At 29.4% G+C, this 12,010-nt stretch overlaps 1 non-coding gene across 1 annotated transcript; it reads right to left on the reverse strand.

Moving 5' to 3' along the window:
- Positions 1-647: 647 nt before the first annotated feature.
- Positions 648-719, reverse strand: TRNAD-GUC (transfer RNA aspartic acid (anticodon GUC)). Its single transcript has one exon. It is a non-coding gene; the product is annotated as a tRNA-Asp (tRNA).
- Between the last annotated feature and the right edge of the window lie 11,291 nt (positions 720-12,010).

Raw genomic sequence — 12,010 nt, forward strand, 5'->3', positions numbered from 1 at the left:
TTACATCTTAGAGTTTTTATCGTTATTTCGATAATATATACGGTTCTAGCTATGCAACTGACGAAATTCTGTGAATAATAAACATATTTTAAGAAGACCTTCGTCCAAAAAAACTAATTAGGTGTGAATGTTGCAATGCAGTGAATTTTTAAACTAATGTCGGTTAAAATTATCGAGAAAATGTCGTTATTTAAATTTATTTGAACTTCACATTGAGAGATTGTTGAAATCGATTCAACTATGGGAACTTAGATTTCAATGCTTTATTACATCAGAATGTTTTTTTTCACAACATTACTCGAAGGTTCATGAAATATTATATTTACATATTGCTTGATACTGAACTTGAACTTGAACTGAGAGGTCATCGATTTTTTTAAATAGTTCATTTTAATTAAGATTTACGATATAAATATTATAATATTTGATCATGAAAAATTCATGGTCATTAATATATATATTTATTTAATAAAATTGATTTAACTTGCGGTTAATTTTTGCTACTTAACATACAAGTAATTTAACTAAAACCGATTTTTGATTGGAATATCTTTAAACCGAAGTTCAATAGTGCTACTATTTAAAATATTTATAACTTTGAATTAACATATAAACATAAATATCTTTGAGAAATAAAATAAAAAATACTCCCCGGCGGGGAATCGAACCCCGGTCTCCCGCGTGACAGGCGGGGATACTTACCACTATACTACCGAGGACTTGTGGCATTGAACTGATAAATTAATAATTTATCTTTCGAAAATATGACTAAATAGTAATAACAAAGATTAGAAAACCCACATGAATTACATGCATCGTATATTTTAGATGCATTTATATAACACAGGAGAAGGTAAATGGAAGATGCTCTATCAAGACTGTAGATGTTCGTTATGTAACAACAACAAAGAGAAAGTTTGTTGTAAATTAATATTAAATTACACATAAGAGCATCGGGCGACACCTATACAGTACATCTTATAATTTAATTAATCTATAAATTAAATATTATAAAATAAGATCAAGGTCTATACTATATATATATATATAAAAGTTTGTCGCAATTGTGTTCAATTTCATGTATGCTATTGAGTCACAAGAGATCTTTTACGAAACTCACACACTCATACATATATTAGTATAATTTTAATAATTATGCAACACACATACGTATACGCAAAATTCTCTAATTATAGATTTAATAAAGCCGAGAATTGTCGATTTAATAGGTGTCTTGAGATTATGACAGATGTAATATTTTGTTGGTCCAATGTGGTATGACCAGCGTAGCGTTCGCTTTTTCGATAACTTGGTGATGTGACGTAATCCCCGGATCACCAAACCGGCTGAGAGGAAGTTGAATAAGGCCCGGGCGTGTCCACATAATCATTTTGGTGCTTTCCAGTCGTCATAATCGATGTGCGTTCTGTTTTTTCCCCTCTTAATAGGCACAGTTTTTCTCGTGAACGTATGTATATTAGCCTTAAACCAGTGGTTTATAATCTTTTTGTGAACATGATTCTATACATTACTTCTTAAAACCAGAGTTGTAATATATATGCTACAAATTACAGCATGTAACAAATTACATATATAATATATCTCATTAATATGATTTGAATTAATTTAAATCATTGCGGAAGTTTACTCTTAGCGACTGAAGATGACAGCATGGTTGGACTAAATCAGACGATCGAAGTGGAAAGATTGCTTTTGTGTCATCTTGATTTAGCGTAACTCCACTGGTTTCGACTTTGAGGTTGAACTCTCGTGTTTTTTAGTTGAAAGTGATTTTTATATAGCGCTGTTCCGACAAAATACAGATGATCTTTAACTCTCGTACCTAATTATTTCTTCAAATGTAAAAGTATTCCAACATAAAAACACAATACAGGTGTTGTTCTTATAAATTAAGCAAGAGATAGATGCTATAATTTTAATTTAATTTTATAAATCACAATGTCTTTCTCTATACCTTTTGCATATGAGATATACGCTTTCCATTAAAATCATATTTTTTCATGATTTGTAAAAAAATGGAGGCTTCGTTTATATTATGAATTGTCAAAGTCCTAACAATGAGCTCAATATTATTTATTTTTTTCTCATCAATTTTTATTTCATTCATACCATATAGATTAATAAGGCCTTCATTTGATAAAGGATATAATTGAGATTCCATCAACTCATTAATCCTTTGAGTGGTATCGCCGTACATGTATGGTGGTCGATCTTTCACTGTTTTGAGCTACTCCAGATAGTTATATATTTAACTTAAAAAATAATATTTTATTTATATTTAATGATTTTTATAAAAAATAATAGCAATAAATTAAAGAGTACGAAATAAATTAACATAAGATCGACCATCGTGACGCATTGGGGTAACCTGTTAGGTGATGATGGTCTTAATTTAATCTAAATAAATAAGACAATTTAATTTATGAAAAATATTGAGAGCCTCTCAATTGCTACAAAAAATTAAAAATGCCGAATTATATATCATATAAAAAACGTAAAATAAATTAGCAAATTTTATTAATAAAAAAGTGTTAAATAAATGAAAGCAATAAAACGTTGAAATTCGCTGATTTTTTTGTAATTTACTTTAAATACAATATAACATATTAATAAATATATAATAACAGAAATGTTTATGGAAAAATACATAAAATTAACTTACTCCCAGGTTTATATTAAAATCAGCAATGGTGGTTTTGCTACTTATCTTGTATTTCTTCAACAAAATTCTATTAATTACGCCTTCTTACATAATTCAATCCATGCCGGTTCTCAATAAACTTCAGCTCATTGTGGTTCTCAAATTGACGTTAATTGCGCTGGAAATGATTTTTTTGCATCATATCGCCGGACATCAGAATTTCCGGAATTTTCAGTATGTATGTAAGTGCTAAAAAAAACAAAAAATCTATAAGTTTCTATGTTTTTTTTTGAATAATCTATTTCAATATTTATTTAATAACTTTAATTTCAAAATTTGAAGCAAAAAAATACACATAATAATAAAAGACTATAACAAAAATATCCGTTAAAGCAAAATAATAATTACAAATATGATAATGCAGCAATACAAAAATATTTAAACAAAATTTTTATATCATTGTAATCAGTGGGGTAGCTAGGGCTTGTTCCGCCCTATTAATTTATTTAATAAATACTCAGACTTTCCTAAAAATCTGTAACTCAATACATGTTTTTAATATGCAAAAAAATCTGGGGTAGGCGGTTAATTTTAACCCTCCCTCCTAACTACGCTGCATAACCATATAAAAAAATCATTATTCTAGCATGCGCTGGACTTGGACAAACACTGACAAAAATGTAGTATAAATTCAATTCTTATAAATTTTTGAGCCGCTAAAATTATTTTTATCTATAGTGGCAGCTCTTTATGGCTGGCCGGATCATAAAATCATTATTTGTTAAGCTGTTATTGTTTTTACATATTCAACTTAGCTCTTAGCTATTCGTGGATATATATTTTTAGCGCATTTAATTTTTTTCCATCGCGAAAATGCCGTCCCCATGCATGTGTCGCCCGGAGCGGTCCGCCCCTTAATTGTGCCACTATTTGTAATATAGTATATTACAATACACTTTATGGTTTTGTACTACAAAATTAAATATGTCATGTATATGTTTATAATTTCACAAAATAATTATTAGTAAATAATAGTATCGTAAATTAAGTGCTTCAAACATATATCGTGCTTAAATATCGCTCGAGCTTTAGTGTATGTTGTGTTCGCGAAAAGTCTTTTTATATGATTCATGTCAAGCAGCCTCAAAAAATCTATTCTGCTAAAAGATATTTTAATTTTTAGTTGCGAGCATATTTATTAGTATTTTTAGGGGTGGTTAACTATAATGCTTGAGTGGCCATAAAAATTGCATTACTATAAATAATCTTTATAGTTTTTGTGTTATAAAATGTATAGTGCCATTCTAAATTACGCTATGTTTTGGGTCTGTAAAATTATATTTGTATAATATTGTTTACATTATAACAGTTTATGTTATTTTTTTACGTTTTATTTTACAGCTGTGGTACTATACATTTTATATTTAATAAAATCGATCTCACAAATAAATACACGAGAAGAAAACATGTTGGAAACCAACGCATAATTTTATATGTAAATCAGGTTATTGAATCTTTTCGGAGTAAAAGTATAATCAAGTGTAATACTAGCGAAATAATTTATACAGCTATGCGTCATAAGTAGCAGTAAATTTGATTAAAACAAAAAACTTATACATGATATTATACAAATAATAGCACAAGTATATTATATACATTACTATATTAACAAAAAATAATTAAATAATCTTTTATAAATATATTAAGCATTGAATTAACTAAATATGTATTATGTATCATAGTAGATATTTTAAATGATACTGTTTCAGGGTATAAACTAGGCTATTCTTTTAGTAAAACTAGTTGAACCAAATGTGAAGCTTAAAATTGTGTTAGTCTAATGACAGTGGCACTGTATTGTAAGTTCACAGTTTCGCAATACTAAAAACAGAGAGCACTATACATTTGTTAATATTTGAAGATGTTAAATTTATAAAAAAATACGGCTATTTATATCTGTTACTTCGGTAGTAAGTAGGATGTTCCAAAATGGCGTGAGTTATGGGACAGACTCGTAGCTAAATAATGCAGATTTTGAATCCAAAAGGGTGTGATTTTTTTCAACTAAATATACGTTAAATAGTTTATTTTATACACATATATAGAGACATTTAGATGTCGCTATCAGGTAGAGTCTTCGTTGGAGTATCGAGTTGAATTGTTGATGGCTGTCTGTCATGATGCTCTCTGTGTAATCTACTAATGATGTAGTCTTCTGGCTCGTCTTTGCTGCGGTTGCCTGATAAATGTATTTTTTTTTTAATAATTTAATATGCATATGTGGGGGGGTCTAACCAGCTGGAACGTTAACGTTTATACGACAATTTAAAACATTTTTTAATAATAGCACATTTTATTAAAAAATGCTGCCGGGGCTTGAACCTGTAACATGAGAGTTACTAGTCTGAGGCGATACGGATTACGCTATTATTATATGTTGGATAATGAAATTGAGTGAGTCCTTCTCCACATCTGACATTACTTAACTGAATTTCGCGGACCATCGATTGGGAGCCACTAGGCCAGAATCACGCCACCACCGGTTGCATAATCTTTCATATAGCACCGCCGGCGTTTGTTCCACACTCGAGCTAGATTGGATACGATCAATTATGGCGAGGAGATTCACCGGTTTCGTCAGTGTACTGCCTGCTTTTATTACACTTAAAAGTCCATTAATTGCGAAGAAGGCGATGCGGATTTTTGGAGCTGCCAGACGCTTCGGTACCTGCGGGTGCCACCATTGTGGTGTTATGTAAATGCGAATGCAATTACCGAAGAATTGTCGGTAATGCATTGTGAGGTAACCTGTGTGTGTTGTATGTCCACATATAACTAGATGAAGACGCTATTAGCGACCGAATATATTATTGTGATGCTAATTTAGCGCTTCTGTTTGTGTATGCTTTACAGGTGTGAAACAATATAATAGTAAATGAAATATGTACTTACTACAGTATTTACAATCGTAGCTCTATAGTTTTTCCATTCTTAAAAAAAATATGTTTAACTAAATATTGGAAGGAAATTGCAAAATGAGATTGTGAAATCGACCTGAATCCGCTGATTTAGTAGTGAAGTTAATTTCAAGATCGTCTTAGAACTACTCGACAGGGAGACGCCGAATTGTATGAACGTAATGCTTAAAGTTCCTAGAAAGCCCTTTGGTTCTATAGAAAAATTATTTTTGTCAGACTGGTCCACATGACGTGGAAGATTATGTCAAGCCTCAGTCACAGCAACGTTGTGGGAGGATCGTCAATGATGGGTTTATTCTGTGCCAAAGGAGAAACTGCTGTTAAATTTATCGCCAACTTGTTTCCATTTATGGCAGTGACGTTATGAACGGCAAATTATGGCAAAATGGTGTCGTGAATTTAAACCACAAAACAGAGAATCAAGAATTTCATTTATAGGCCCACCAAATGCTTTGAGGCTCGTGCCGACTATTTTAGGACAAGAAAAACAATGTGTCATAAACTTATGTCACAAACGGATAATAATAAATAAAATTAAAAAATAAACATATGTGGCAATATTGGCAATAAATGACTTAATAATTCGCAAGTCTTACGAAAAAATTACAAATAAAGCATTCTTGGTCATCATTGTCTTTTTTTTAAATAAATCAATAATATAAATTTATATATTATATAAACATATTTAATATATATATCATCAGGAAAACAATGATTCCGGGCCTCATAACAAAAATGGAATTTTATATATTTTTTAAAATCGTAATATAATTTTTTTAATAAATAATAGGTATGAGTTAACGAAATATTTTAATTAAGCAATAAAAATTATTAAAAATATCTACTCATAATATTTATTTTATAATTAGTCGTGTTTTCTTTGCTGCTCAGTGTTGCCATATAGTGAATTTCTAATCCAGATCAAAAGCAATAAAATCGTGCCATCGCGGTGAACACCCTCGATTATCAAGCGTTTATATTAATTTTTTTATAACAATACAATAAAGTACATCTAAACCGAATTTTGACCAATAACACTTTCTAGGTATTGTTGACTTTTTAACTTTTTAAACATTAAAAAATATTAGAAATGAGAGGAAATATTCAACGAATATAAATTATATCTCAAACAACTGTCATTATTTGAGGTTGGTTTTCATTTTTTTGTAAATATATTCTTGTTATGATTTTTTCCAGAGTCGGACCCTTTCCCTTTCCCCCCTGCTTTATTAGCTAAAAGAAATAAAAAATATAATATAAAGCAAGACATTTGTGGTTATAATTTAAGGGAAAAAAATACAAAAATCTTAACAATTTTAACAAAAAAAAATATTTATAGGAAATAAAAAAAAACAATAAAATAAATAATCATTTGAGTACATTTCATTGGAGTACTGGAATTATTGATATGATGTCTTTAGCATCTAAAACAGCGTACGCCACAGCTTCCACTTTTTATCCAAAAAACACGCACACTAAACCAGTACAACCAACTACTGTTATATAATATATTATTTTTTTATTTATTTTGTGCGAAATGGGCCGAAATATTTACATTTATAGCCAGATGTAACACAAACGAAAAACCTTGAAACGAGCATTGCCGTTTCACGAACAAGCAAGACGCTCAGAAAAAATCATTGACTGAATTATCGTGCAAGTTATTTTTTTTTTAAATATATGAGAATGAATCATTGAATGTTTTTTGGATCAAAATGGAATTGAGTAAAAGAGCTTTTAAAAGATTGCTACCATTCCAAGCAACCTATATTTGTGAACAAACATTCTCAAAAATGGTGTCAATAAAAACCAAAAATAGAAATCTCATTCAATTAGAGACACCTCTTCGAATTGCATCATCTACAATTATGCCTAGGATTGACGAACTAGTTATTAATGATAAAATATTGGAACAGATGTGTGAAGAGGATTTTGATTGATTCTGCACAAAAGGAAGCTGATTGTCTGTTTAATATTTTTTTGTAGATTTTTATAAATATATGACTTTAAAAAAATAATATTTTATCTTCCAACATCACTGTGATTTTATTTTTTAAATGCAATTAATCGTATTTTTAAATATATAAATATATTTTTTATGTATGTAAATTTATATATTATATGTATTTAATTTGTAGCACTATATAATTTTTTTTATGAATTTTTGAAATGTATAAAAATAAGGTGGTGGCAAATTTTTTATGTGATTGCTTATGTTTTAATTCGGTTGATTTTAATTTTCCACCTCTTAAAATATTTATTTGAGATTTTTGTAATTTATTAGCGATTGGTTTAATACCGTAAGTATTGGTTAAAATAGCTCTATTGTCAGCATATTTTTTATTTTTGGAATATCGTTCGTATAAAAGATAAAGAGGAACAGCCCGAGCATACTTCCCTGAGGAACTCCAGCTGGAATTTTACGCAGAATTATGTGTTCATTATTTAGTGAAACAACATAGCTTATACTTTTCAGTTATGAGCCTATTAAGCATGGCAGATAATCAGGGGTTTTGTTTTTGTACAATTTATGAATCAAACCGTCATGGCATTCTGTGTCGAAAGCGTTTTCAATATCTAACATTAAAAGTCTCGTACTCTTTTTCATATTAAAATAGCGCATATGTGCAAATCATTAGGTTGATGTATTGTTGAGTGATTTTCGCGGAAAGCAAACTGTTTAATAATAATTTTATTCCCCTAAGATTTTTTAAGTGCATAAGAATTATTTATTCAAATATTTCACTAAATAGTGATAATAAGCTGATGGGGATATAACTGATTCAATTCCTTTATTTAGAATGACTAATTAAATACCGAGGAAAGTATATTGCAGGAAGAACGCTATGAGGGTACTCATACACGAGGAAGCGATCATGGTTGCCTTGATACAAGACGAAAATACTTTTTCACAAGACGCATAAGTAGATGTCACCCGAGCTTGTTATCGTTGACTTTAATGCTTTGTTTTGCGGAACACGCAGAAAACGCATCAGTGAAGGCCAAAGTAAAAGAGAAGAAGATATTATAGTGAAGTGGTTCACTTGACACTTTACTGTGGGCAGATTCAACGAGGCTCAAGTTTGCCTAAGTGCAGAGAAGGAGCGCCGCGCCGCCTTGGTGTCACACACGGAAGATGCCACTTTGTCAGTATTGTGCATATCATCCATTGACCTGCTAGATTTTGAAAGACAGGCGGTTTACAGTAAGTTGTACAAAGACAATGCAATGGTCAATGAAAAGAGCGTTGGTACTTTTGTGATGGAGGCATCGGCTCACCAGAAATCTAAACGTGACTTAAATTACCACTGACCCTCAACGGACATCGTTGCTTTAGACATTATTTTGTACACATTCAAGCTTCCAGCGTGGGTGAAAAACATAACTATGCTTAAAAAAAGCAACGATGAAGTAACTACTCCATTTAAAAATGCGTTAAAGCGGATACCGTTGGGCAATTTCAACATAGCTTTTGTTGAGATTTTTGGATAAAAAAAAATGTTGTTAGGGTATGTAGCAAGAATTTTTTATTTTAAAAATCTCATATACATTTTTTACAAATGTACAAATTTAATTTTAAATAATTATAATAACATATTACGGCCTGTTCGCACGAAACTTCATGGTCCATTTCCGCGTTTTCGAGGGTTAAAAATAATGTAAAAATATCATGCAAATTTAAAATAAATAAAAATTTAGCTTTTAGAAAGGAATAGCAATATATATTGGATTACCAAAAATTCATAAACAAAACATACCTATTGCAGTTGACGCAGCTCCTCAAAAACTGCCAAAATTTCTAGCAAAATGACTTCAACCTATAAACGAGGAAATAAAATATGTTAAAAATTCTTACGACATTTTATAAAAAAATACAAAAATACGTAAATTCACTTTTTACAAATATTTCAAAAATTTTGAAAGAAAAAGAAAAACCTAATACATATATTTTTGATCTCATAAACCACTGTCTAAATTCAACTTATTTCATTTATAATAAACAATTTTACAATCGAATTAAAAGAGCACCCATGGGATCAAATTGATCACCAATTATTGAAAACTTTTTACGAAACTAAAGTATTAAAAAATCTGAATTAAAACGAAAAATTTGGCTCCGATATGTAGACGATAATATGGTCTCATGGATTTGATAAATTGAAAATTTTTCTTAATCTTATAAATAAGCAACATGAAAAAAATAAATTTACTATGGAAATTGAACAGAACAAATCTATACAATTTTTAGACTTATTGATGACTTTTGGACAAACGGTTTATAGGAAAAAAACACATACAAATCCAGGGACTTTAGAAAAGATAGGACGAATATTTTCTACGAGTAGTTTTTAGGACAATTTTTAAATATCAAAATAAAATAGGTTACCTCTACCGAATATAAAAGACAAAATTAATAATGAATCAGAAGGAGTATACCAAATTTCTTGTAACGATTGTGACAAGATTTATATTAGTCAGACAAACCGTAGGATTTCATAAAGAAAGATAGAACATAGAAACGTGATAAAATGCTTTGATGAAAAGTCAACTTTGGCAAACCACACATTCAATTAAAATCATCATATAAACTTTTATACAGCTAAAACCTAATTGTAAAAAATATAAGAGAATCAATTTAAATCGAAATTAAATGAAAAATAGCATTAAATAAAAGAGACTGTTTTGATCCAAGCTAAATTAAATTTTAAGAAAATTCATACAAATATAAATTTATTTAAACAAAGTGACTGAAGTGAAGTTGCGCTAGTGACAAACAAACAGAAAAATAATAAAACACAAGTTCGAATCAAAGATGACGCACCTCAAGAATCCATGGCAGCTGAGATAAGGTCAAAACTACGCCCAAGATGATGACCCTAACATCGGTGGTCGAAACGTCGGCGAGATGCGAGTAAGGAGAGGCGCGGTACGCAAGCCTTCACATCTTAAAAAGCTAAGTAACGTGTTGAATAAATCCGTTAAAAATGTAAACAAAAACAAACAATTGAAATCTAGATTTTTAAGAATTCAATTTTAACTACGACGTATTATTAAATTAACCCTTAAACGCATGATTTATCCAAATTCAAAAATAAAAATATTTTTATACTAGAATTAGTCTGAAAATGACGACAGAAATAATTAAAAAAATATTTAGGCTTATTTGTGGATTATATTTATAAAAAAATGCAACATCATAAAGAACGCGATCAAAGTATAATATATTAAAATTAAAAACAAGTAGAAATTCTTAAAGCAATTTTTCTTCTTATTAAAACATAAGACGACACCACATTTTTCACACCTTATTTGTGAAATTCCATTGCATCTGCTCTTCTTAATCAATATGGGCCAGTGTGTACAACTGCATGATTTGTTTATTTTATGCAAATATTACAAAAAATAGAAATCAAAAATAAATAAACAATGGTAGATTAATTTTTGGAGTATATAAATTAATTTTATTTCGTTTTATATCCACTAGCATCAATGAAAACAGATGTTGAAATTCTCAAAAATGTGACACATCTTTATTTTTAAAATGACATTATCTCGCGTACAGAGACATCTACCGGAATAATTTGAAAACACAATGGCTCGGCGATTGTTACACATATGTTACACTATGCAATAGAGTTCCTATATTGAACGTAGATTGAGTTATAAGCGCTTAAATAAATTGTTGCAGATTTGCAACACCATGCATTTAAAATGTCACTTTTTGAAAATACAAAAAAATATTTTTCAGCAATTTAATTTAGCTTCAATTTAATTACCCTTTAGTATTGATGTGTAAAATAAATGATCATTTTGTGTAGCATCCTAAGTCAAATAAGATTAAAGACCACTGCATTTTAATATTTAATATAACGTCATAAGCTAAAAGACATTTTACAAAATGATTTTGTAAAATTTTCAGCTAGTTTTGAAATATAATTTGCAATGAGTTTTAATATTAAGTAAAGTAAAAAATCCTTGCAGACTAACCACTAGCCTGATGCTTATAAAAACATTTTTTTAAATTTAGATATAGTGAAATTGTACCCCATTCTTATATACACAAAAAAAATTAATAAACAGTTAAACCTTTCTTAGAATATTTACGGTTTTATTAGTAATTATGTAACTCGTATGCAGTCAATACAATAAGAAACAAATATCTATAAAAATTCAAAGTAAGTCAAATTATTCTATAGGTTTAAAAGATGACAGTTACACATGAATTTTAGAGATGGATGAAAATCTCGTGGGTTGTTTTGATTGCTGATAGACACTATTGAAACTGAAACTTTCTGTACAAAGAATATGCATAATACATTGTCGAAAATTATTCAAATAGAAAGCATTTCCTTGTTCTATTGATCTCATT

The sequence above is a fragment of the Plectrocnemia conspersa genome, unplaced genomic scaffold (genome assembly GCF_051122295.1).
Source record: "Plectrocnemia conspersa isolate PC_06_02 unplaced genomic scaffold, ASM5112229v1 ptg000008l, whole genome shotgun sequence".
NCBI lineage: Eukaryota > Metazoa > Arthropoda > Insecta > Trichoptera > Polycentropodidae > Plectrocnemia > Plectrocnemia conspersa.